This window comes from Aegilops tauschii, chromosome 3 (genome assembly GCF_002575655.3).
Source record: "Aegilops tauschii subsp. strangulata cultivar AL8/78 chromosome 3, Aet v6.0, whole genome shotgun sequence".
In the NCBI taxonomy this organism is placed as follows: domain Eukaryota; kingdom Viridiplantae; phylum Streptophyta; class Magnoliopsida; order Poales; family Poaceae; genus Aegilops; species Aegilops tauschii.
Window position 1 is genome coordinate 190,288,256 of NC_053037.3, and position 11,541 is coordinate 190,299,796.

Consider the following 11,541-nt stretch of genomic DNA (forward strand, 5'->3'; position numbering starts at 1 on the left):
CAGTCAGCGCGGCTCTGATACCAAGCGTTGTGGCACCCCGGCTCAGAGCAACCGGTTCACCCTGCATTGCCAGCCCAGAGATCAAGTCTTCTGGCAATACACAACAACTTGGTATATAAACAACCGCTTTATTGATGCTAGCGGATTACATAAGTCTAATATTACATCGAGATACGAGGCCAAGCGGCATGCACGATGCTGCTGAACAGTATGTACATTATTTAATGAACATGATGAGGGCCTCTATCACACGAACTACGCGGCAGTGGAAGAACGACGCAGTGGAACTCCATAGCACAGGGACACCGACATGGACACAGCCTAGACGCGAGATGCGCTCTGATGCGAATCAACTTGCTTGAAATCTGGCATGACACACTAGGTCAGTACATTGAATGTACTTGCAAGCTCACAACAAACATAAGCACGATGACAGACAATATCATGACAATTAATCAAATTAATGCAAAAGCAAGAATTACTAAGCATGCAATGAAACCAATACGCGCACCGAGTCTCACAGACTCGCTTACCAGACGGTTACCTCATAACCAAGCGGTGACCATACCGGGGTCACAACTGAAAACCAAATGCGCATGAACAACTCGAGAGTTCATGAAACACACAGCATCGCAACAATCATTTAGTTTGCAAGATTAATAATAAAAGTTGATCCATGGTGTGACTTACTTCCGAGCTATGCCCATAACCGAGGACGCGGCTATCGATAGATTAAATACACTCTGTAGGGGTAGCACACTTTACCCACACTACGGAACACCTGGCCTCGCACTCCCATTCGGGTGGACCAAAGTGTTCCGACGAAACCCTCCCTTTGTCATGGCACTCTCCCGGCCACTCCGACCAACTCCGTCTCAGGGCTAGGTCTTGGGTGGCCTCGTGCCTACCAAAGGCACCAAGGGCCACCGTCGTGGCAAAACGGTCCCAAACGGGGACAAGGTACCATAAAAACAAAAACGAGCACAAAAGGTTATGTCTGCTTACCGGGCCAGGGTATGCACACCCATAACCTTCCCTCGTGGGAGGCACTGGTGAGAGGCACAACAAAGGACCGAATCAAGACCTTCCCACAAGGTAAATGTGGTCGTACTGAATAAAACCTGATTCAGTGGCACCATGATGTGATCAACATCATATTCAAGTTGAACTTAATCAAGTTTAACTTTGATAAAAACTTTTTGTACTAACATGATACTTTGACATACTTATGCAACTAACCGACATGCAAAGCAAAAAAATTTATATGGATCAAACTTATCAACATAATTATCTTGCAATACCTAGGATCAAAAACCTTATTGGACCTAATTCATTTTTATTATCCACAATATTTTTATTAGCTCATCACTTATATGAAAATGTCACTTAGTAAAAGAACTATCATTCTCTACCATAGCAATCTATCTAATGCAAAATTTTATTCTACTTGACCAAACAAGTTCATGCAATTAACCAGTAACTAAAACAACCATATCAAGCATGATAAAGTAACTAGAAATTAACAAAATTTATTTATCAAATTTTAAATGCAATTAAACTCATATTCAAGTAGAAAATCACAGATATTGAAATAACACCATCCAAATGCTGGTGTGGCTTCCCTTAGTGTAGAGGAGGATCACACCCCTCTTGGTTTGCTTCAGGACAAGCTTCTCCTTCTGAAAATAATTAAACACCACAAAAACAAATATCAAAACCCATTCTGAAAATCACCAGAAATTCTAGACAGCAAGGAAAAATCCATCTTTTGGTGTGCTGCTAGAGCTTTCTGAAACAAAGACAATGCAAAAAGAATCAAATCATTTGGACTTACGGTTTAGAAATAGTGGCTGGTCAAAGTTTGGGTCAATTTTTGAATAAATTTGAATTAAACAGAAATTCCTGGGGGGGTGACGTCGAAGGCGTAAAAGAGAAATACGCCTCCACTCGTACCGCTTCGGGCGCGAGTGGTGAGGCTGGCGGGCGGGCCCCGCACGTCAGGAGGGAGGGAGGGGAAACGAGATCCGAACGCGACGGCGCTTCGCCGGAGCGCACGCCGGCGAGGAGGGGGTCTGAGACTAGTTTAGATGGATAGGATTGAAGCTGGGCTCGCGGCGCACCTGCCCGTACCTGTTTCTTGCAGTGGGATGGCCGGAGCTGCTTGCGGTCAAGCTCGCAAGCTTCGGTGGCGGACGGGGTTCGCCAGAGTGGATGAAGACGACGGCTAGAGGCGGCTCCGCGGGCTCAGCAGCATCCAGACAGCACCAAGAGACCTCCAATGCCACGCCCGAGCAGCTGGTCGAGCTCGAGAGGCACCGGAGCGAGGTGGCCGAGCTGCGGAGGTCGCCGGAGTTCTCCGGTTGGGGCAGATGGCCAGAGGCCTGCCCGACCGGGTTGTTGCCCTTCTACATGTTCGTGGCGGTGGTGAGGAGTGGTGCGTGGCTAGGAAACGAGGAGGGAGGCTCTATATATAGCCGGAGCGAGGGGGGTAACGTGTCACTGCCGAAGCTCTCTGGAAGCCGGCAACAGCGACGAAGCGCTCCAGTGCGAGGGGGCAAGCGTGCAGCGTCACTCTAGGAGGCTGTCCACGCTCGTGGACGAGCACAGGACGCAGGGGGGAAGCGGACAAGTGCACCCGCGGACTGTGGCTTTTTGCCGTGACGTGCCCATGCTTGCTGCGGCGTCTCCGGCGTCGGCGAGCACCAGGGAGAGGTCACGGGTGATGGGTCGGGGCTGGTAGCGCGGCGCGGCAGGCGTCGGCGAGCGCTGGATCGAGCACACATTGAATAGAGGAGATGGCGACACCTAGAGCGCGTCGAGTAGCTGCCAGGCACCGTGTCTTCACGTGGTCACCATGCTGGCATGGTCAAGTCGATGCCCAAACGCTGCCAAACCTTGTCTAAGCTCTAGTCCACGCAACGTTTATTCTAGGAAAGTTGAAAGCTCATACCCAGGCCGACCAGAATTAACTCAACCAAGCTGGCAAGTTTCTGACCAGAAACTTGGTCGCCAAGTTTGGCTAGCTTCTAGATGGCCATTAGGGCTGATCTCCTGGGGTTTAGGTTTTCTTAGGAGGGTAGTTAAGCTCAAGAAAGATCAGGGCCAAAAGATCAAGGAAAAATGTACTTGCTGTACAAACTGGAATTTTGGGCCAGAAGAGAAATGATTTTCTATAGAAAAAATATTACAAAAAGCCATGCAATATTTTTGCTTGGGAAGGTGTGCCAAGGTCCAAAGAATATTCAATATTTATCTCAGATTTTTGGGAGCAATAAAAATGAGGGTTGCTTTGGAGCACAAGTTTCTGAATAGAGTTTCAGAGAGGAAAATGAATATTTCTCTTTTATGAAAAATATTCATTTGATTATTTTGGGGATTTATCAGAGAAATAAAGTTGAATGAGGAGTAGATAGGTCACTTGGGTGAAATCCAAGGGTATGCCCAAGTGACAAGTCTATATGAAATGATTCCAAAATCCAAATTAATGCAAGGCAAAAACCAAGTCCGGAAACAAAGAGAAGGCAAGTCCGGCAAAAGAGAGAAGGCAAAATCTAGGCTGTCACAATGCTCTCGCCACTTACCGCCACGTACACGTCATGTATCTCGGCAACCTTCAAGCAGAAGCCAGGTGAGGGTGACAGCCACGACCTGACTAACCACACAAGTCCCTAGTCCAGGTTTATCGCCTATTCAGGTTCCATATGAAGGGAGTCCGGCCGAGGTTTCCACTTACGGACCCGAACGATGTGTGCAGGGTTCCCGAGGCACCAAACGGGCGTCCCGGTACATCGTGCCATGTGCCTACCACATTACAGCCCACCCCTTGGGTTAGCGCTGCGCACGGCCTCCTGCATACTACAAACACCAGAAACTACTTGCAACTCTCGGACAAAGGACAGGGGCGGTTAATAAGTCGAGAGGGTCCATTGGTTTCGGGCCCAACACGTGGTAGTAGCTGTTCATGGATCACGAACAAAGAACTCAGTTCCTGAGGACGGTTTCAATGAGACAACCCACCATGTACTCCTACATGGCCTCTCACCGCTACCTTTACCAAATCGTGTTCACACACTTAGCTCACACACAGTAGGACATGTTCACCACATTCTAATTCATCCCCGATGAATCAGACCTGGCTCAACTCTAAGCAGTAGTAGGCATGAAAACAAGCATGAATGAGTAGGCACTTCAAGGCTCAAACAACTCCTACTCATGCTAGTGGGTTTCATCTATTTACTGTGGCAATGATAGGTCATGCAGAGGAAAGGGGTTCAACTACCGCAGCATGTAACAGTTGAATCATTGTTGTCCTAATGCAGTAAAAGAGAGCAGGAGTGAGAGAGTGGGATTGTATCGGAATGAACAACGGGATTTTGCTTGCCTGGCATTTCTGAAGATAGTAATAGCTCTTCGTCGGTGTCATCAAACTCATCGTCGGAACACGTCTATTGAGAGAGGACAAATACCGGCAACAGAGAGGAAACACAATCAATGCAATGCAACAATACGATGCATGAATATGACATGGCAATATGCTGTTGATTGAGCTAATGCAACTAGCAACCAGATTAAATGAAGTTGGTTTGAATCAAAGATTCAGATTCAACTCCATATGTGAAGATTCAAGTGCCATTTATTTCATTTGCCCTAAACAGTAGTCATAAGTTGTTCTAACATGCATGCAAATGCCATAAACAGATTCTTCATATTTTTTTGATCATTTTACATATATAAATTATTTTCATTGGAGTTACGGTTGAATTTCTATGATTTTTTTAAGTTTGGAGTATTTTCTGAAATAAATAAATCATTTTTGATTTATTTAAAATCCCAGAAAACATTTACCGCGTCAGCTTTGCGTCACTGTGACGTCAGCAGTCAACAGACCATGCCAGGTCAAACCTAACATGTGGGTCCCGCATGTCAGCCTCTCCTCTAACTAAGTTGTTAATTAGCACTAATCTAACCCTAAGCCTAAACTAATTCGGGCCTGGCCCACATGTTAGTGGGTCAGGGGGGAGTCAAACCCCTGGTCAACTGGGTCAGACTCGCCGGCGTTTACCCGCCGGCGGGGTCAAATGCGGCGGTGGTGCTCGGGATTGCTCCTCCGATGACCAAATCAACAGCGGAGCCCATCTACGAGGACCTGGAGCTCGCGTGCGTCGAGTGGTGGCAGTGGGAGGTGCTGGGGTGGCCGGAATCTCCGTCGGTGTCGACCGTGGCGGCTGCCGGAGCTCGGGCGAGCTCGGGGTCAAGGCTACAACGGACGTGGGCGATGCGGGGTTGGCACCTACAGCGTCTACGCTGTGCGGCAAGTACGTTGGACGCATGCCCGGGACCAAATGGTCACCGGAGCGTCAACGGCGGCGAGCTCAGGCGGCGGTGCAGTCGGGCACGAGCGGCGCGACGGTTACAGTGTCCAAATAATGTCTACTGCGTAACCTTCTTCTTGTAGACGTTGTTGGGCCTCCAAGTGCAGAGGTTTGTAGGACAGTAGCAAATTTCCCTCAAGTGGATGACCTAAGGTTTATCAATCCGTGGGAGGCGTAGGTTGAAGATGGTCTCTCTCAAACAACCTTGCAACCAAATAACAAAGAGTCTCTTGTGTCCCCAACACACCCAATACAATGGTAAGTTGTATAGGTGCACTAGTTCGGCAAAGAGATGGTGATACAAGTGCAATATGGATGGTAGATATAGGTTTTTGTAATCTGAAATATAAAAATAGCAAGGTAGCAAGCGATAAAAGTGAGCGTAAACGGTATTTTAATGCTTCGAAACAAGGCCTAGGGTTCATACTTTCACTAGTGCAAGTTCTCTCAACAATAATAACATAATTGGATCATATTACTATCCCTCAACATGCAACAAAGAGTCACTCCAAAGTCACTAATAGCGGAGAACAAACGAAGAGATTATTGTAGGGTACGAAACCACCTCAAAGTTATTCTTTCGGATCGATCTATTCAAGAGTTCGTACTAGAATAACACCTTAAGACACATATCAACCAAAACCCTAATGTCACCTAGATACTCCAATGTCACCTCAAGTATCCGTGGGTATGATTATACGATATGCATCACACAATCTCAGATTCATCTATTCAAACCAACACAAAGTACTTCAAAGAGTGCCCCAAAGTTTCTACCGGAGAGTCAAGACGAAAACGTGTGCCAACCCCTATGCATAAGTTCACAAGGTCACTGAACCCGCAAGTTGATCACCAAAACATACATCAAGTAGATCACGTGAATATCCCATTGTCACCACAGATAAGCACATGCAAGACATACATCAAGTGTTCTCAAATCCTTAAAGACTCAATCCGATAAGATAACTTCAAAGGGAAAAGTCAATCCATTACAAGAGAGTAGAGGGGGAGAAACATCATAAGATGCAACTATAATAGCAAAGCTCGCAATACATCAAGATCGTGCCACATCAAGAACACGAGAGAAAGAGAGATCAAACACATAGCTACTGGTACATACCCTCAGCCCCGAGGGTGAACTACTCCCTCCTTGTCATGGAGAGCGCCGAGATGATGAAGATGGCCACCAGTAAGGGATCCCCCCTCCGGCAGGGTGACGGAACAGGGTCCCGATTGGTTTTTGGTGGCTACAGAGGCTTGCGGCGGCGGAACTCCCCATCTATTCTATTTTCTGGAGGTTTCAGTATTTATAGGATTTTTTGGCGTAGGTCTCACGTCAGGGGGGGTCTCCGGGTTGTCCACGAGGCAGGGGCCCATGCCCAGGGGGGGTGGGCGCGCCCCCCACCCTCATGGGCAGCCCGGGACTCTCCTGGCCCAACTCTTTTACTCCGGGGGCTTCTTTTGGTCCAGAAAAAATCATCAAAAATTGGCACGTCAATTGGACTTCGTTTGGTATTCCTTTTCTATAAAACTCAAAAACAAGGAAAAAACAGAAACTGGCACTGGGCTCTAGGTTAATAGGTTAGTCCCAAAAATCATATAAAATAGCATATAAAACATCCTAGAAGGATAATATAATAGCATGAATACTTCAAAATTATAGATACGTTGGAGACGTATCAGCATCCCCAAGCTTAATTCCTGCTCGTCCTCGAGTAGGTAAATGATAAAAGAAATAATTTATGAAGTGTGAATGCTAGCAGGTGCATAAGTTTGATCAATGATAATTTCAATCACCCTTTCTAGCATCATTATATGTCATAACAGTAGTTCAACTCACAGAACTTTTCATGATCAATTAACAAGCTATTCACATGTTAAAGTATAGATCATAAACTTTCTTGAAAACTAACAAACCGTGTTATTAGTCATCAAACAATTACAATTCATCTTATTTTCAGGAAGAGTCTATGTCAGAGCTTTGATTCAGCAAACTTCACATACTCAACTATCATTTAGTCTTCCATGATTGCTACCACTCAAAGCATATTTTTAGAACAAATAGTATTCATCGAACACAGAGAAAGATAGGGGCTTAATGTTTCGCCTCCCAACCTTTTACCTCAAGGGTAATGTCAACAGTAATAATTCATGCTCAAATATATTTGAATGGCCATATATGCCTAGATCTTCCCATCACATGATGCTTGCCAACTAAAGAGTAGGTTGGAATGAGACGGAATACTACTGACTCTTGCATAAAAGTAAAAGATAGGCCCTTCGCAGAGGGAAGCAGGGATTTGCAGAGGTGCCAGAGCTCGAAGCAAAAACAGAGATGAAAATAATTTTGAGAGGTATGCTTTCATTGTCAACATAGCGACCAAGAGTTCCCAATATCTTCCATACTAGATACATTATAGGCAGTTCCCACCCAGAAAGGTAAAGTTTCTACTCCCCCTCCACCAACATTCACACTCCACGGCTTGTCCGAAACAACGGGTGCCGTCCAACTATCAACATTCCTGGGGGAGTTTTGTTTAAATTATTTGTGATTTTTTTCTTTTGATCATAGGACAGGGCATCCCAGTTACCAGCCATTTTATCGTGAATGATGAGCGGAGTCCACTCATCGTGAGAATAACCCACCTAGCATGGAAGATACTGACAGCCCCTAATCGCTACATGAGCGATTCGGGCATACAAAACAGATTATTATTTGAAGGTTTAGAGTTTGGCACATGCAAATTTACTTGGAACGGCAGGTAAATACCGCATATAGGTAGATATGGTGGACACTCATGGAATAAACTTGGTTCAAGGAATTTGGATGCACAAGCAGTATTGCCGCTTAGTACAGATATTTTGGCTAGCAAAGGATTCTAAAGAGCAAGCACCACATGTTAGAGGATCCATAACAATATAACTTCTATACAAACATACCCAAGCATAAATCATTATGTTGTCTTGCTTGTCCAACTTCAACTAATTTGCTCAGGTTTGAAAATAATTAATGGGGCTCAAAATCATATAATATGTCCAAGATAGTATATTTATATGTGATATCTCTCTTCCTTCAATACTCTTTCATGAATTGTTCAAGTGACCAATACAATGTTTGCTAACCTTCAAGGAATTTACCACCTCTACTTCTTATATGTGACGGCATTACTCCCCATGGGAAAGGCATATGAAACATATATAATTTCAGATTTATGACATTCAAATCATTCAACCATTTACTCATAGGATATAAGTGAAGCACACGAGTAAATGACAAACTACTCCAAAAAGATATAAGTGAAGATCAATGAGTAGTTAAATAATTATTTAGCTATGTGAAGACTCTCCCATTTAATAATTTCATATTTTAGTATTTTATTCAAACAGCAAATGAAGCTAAAGAAAATAAAACGACGCTCCAAGCAAAACACATATCATGTGGTGAATAAAAATATAGCTCCAAATAAAGTTACCGATGAATGAAGACGAAAGAGGGGATGCCTTCCGGGGCATCCCCAAGCTTAGACGCTTGGTTATCCTTGAATATTACCTTGGGGTGCCTTGGGAATCCCCAAGCTTAGGCTCTTTCCACTCCTTATTCCATAGTCCATCGAATCTTTACCCAAAACTTGAAAACTTCACAACACAAAACTTAACAGAAAACTCGTAAGCTCCGTTAGCGAAAGAAAACAAAACACCACTTAAAGGTACTGTAATGAACTCATTCTTTATTTGTATTGGTGTTAAATCTACTGTATTCCAACTTCTCTATGGTTTATAAACTATTTTACTAGCCATAGATTCATCAAAATAAGCAAACAACACACGAAAAACAGAATCTGTCAAAAACAGAACAGTCTGTAGTAATCTGTAACTAACGCAAACTTCTGGAACTCAAAAAATTCTACCAAAATGGGAAGACCTATATAATTTGTTTATTGATATACTGCAATTGGAATCAGTATTTTATCACGTTCTTGTGATTTTAAACAATTGTTTTCGTGAACAGAAAGTTTCTGGAATTTTCGGCAAGATCAAATAACTATCATTCAAGAAGATCCTATAGGTCTTACTTGGCACAAACACTAATTAAAACATAAAACCACATCTTAACAGAAGCTATATGGGCTATTTATTACTAAACAGAACCAAAAAGCAAGATACTAAAATAAAATTGGGTTGCCTCCCAACAAGCACTAACGTTTAACGCCCCTAGCTAGGCATGATGATTTCAATGATGCTCACATAAAAGATAAGAATTGAAACATAAAGAGAGCATCATGAAGAATATGACTAGCACATTTAAGTCTAACCCACTTCCTATGCATTGGGATTTTGTGAGCAAACAACTTATGGGAACAATAATCAACTAGCATAGGAAGGCAAAACAAGTATAACTTTAAAACTTTAAGCACATAGAGAGGAAACTTGATATTATTGCAATTCCTACAAGCATATATTCCTCCCTCATAATAATTTTCAGTAGCATCATGAATGAATTCAACAATATAACCAGCACCTAAAGCATTCTTTTCATGATCTACAAGCATAGAATTTTTATTATTCTCCACATAAGCAAAATTCTTCTCATTCGGGATAGTGGGAGTATCATAAGAGACTTGAATACTATAAATTGTTTCCACATTAAAAGAGTAATGTTCAGAAAAAGGGGAATCATAATCATGACAAGTTTTATAAATATAGTCATCACTAATTTTATAGCATAAGTTTCATCACAATAATCATCATAAGTAGCAACTTTGTTCTCATCATAATCGATTGAAACCTCTTCCAAGATAGTGGAATCATCACTAAATAAAGTCATGACCTCTCCAAATCCACTTTCATATTCATCACAATAAGATTCAACATCCTCCAAAATAGTGGGATCATTACTTCCTAAAGTTGACACTCTTCCAAACCCACTTTCATCAATATAATCATCATAGGTAGAAGGCATGCTATTATCATAACAACTTTGCATATCAAAACATGGGAGGCTAAAAATATCATCTTCATTAAATGTAGCATCCCCAAGCTTGGGACAACCATTAATTTCAGCAAATATATTCTCAAATGTGTCATCCTCATCAAACATAGCATCCCCAAGCTTGGGCCTTTTCATATCATAAGCATAATCACTCTCATCATTAATAGTATGGATAGCACTAATAGTATAGCAATTATCATCATCACAATGAGTAGTAGTAGCAACATTATTTGGGAGGGATACCTTTTTTACCTTTGCTTCTCCGTTTTTTCTTTTTCTTCTTCACATCATGTGCGGGTTTAACCCTCTTTTTTGAGCTCCTTATTGATGAGATTGGTTGAATAGAAGACTCCTCCTCGTTACCTGATTCATCATAAGAAATAATAGGAGAATATTGGGAAGTCTATTCCCTTTCATTAGTATTCTCTTCATCCTCTATTTCTTTTCTTTTCTTTATGTAATTGGCAATATAAAGATTTTCAATGCAATTCACCGCATAATACATATAAATTTCTTCTAGATCAATATCGAGGAATTTCTCGAGGTTATATTCTGGAATAAACTTAGTTTGACGTTTCAATTCTTCATAACCCAAAAGCAGACTAAGTTCATTATGATGTGCAAGGGAAATCAAGTCATCACAATTTTTGGACACGATTCGATCATGAAACAATTTGCATTTGATATTTAAATGACCATATTCATTGCAAAGTTCACAAGTATGGCTAAGAAATTTTAAATTTTCAGCACTAACATTTAGCCTTTCTTGCAACCATTTAGTTTCTAAATGCTTATGCCTCTTGCAATATCTATCTTCCCTATTTGGTGTGTACTTGCAAACCCAATGCACTCCACAAAAATTGACATGTTGATAGGAGATATTTTCATCATGACTAGTGCAATCATCATTAGTACTATGGATATTCAAGGAGTTCATACTAACAACATTGCAATCATGCTCATCATTCAAAGGTTTAGTGCCAAACATTTTAATGCATTCTTCTTCTAACACTTTGGCACAATTTTCCTTTCTATCATACTCACAAAAGATATTAAAAAGTTGAAGCGTATGAGACAAACTCAATTCCATTTTTTTGTAGTTTTCTTTTATAAATTAAACTAGTGATAAAACAAGAAACTAAAAGATTCGATTGCAAGATCTAAAGATATACCTTCAAG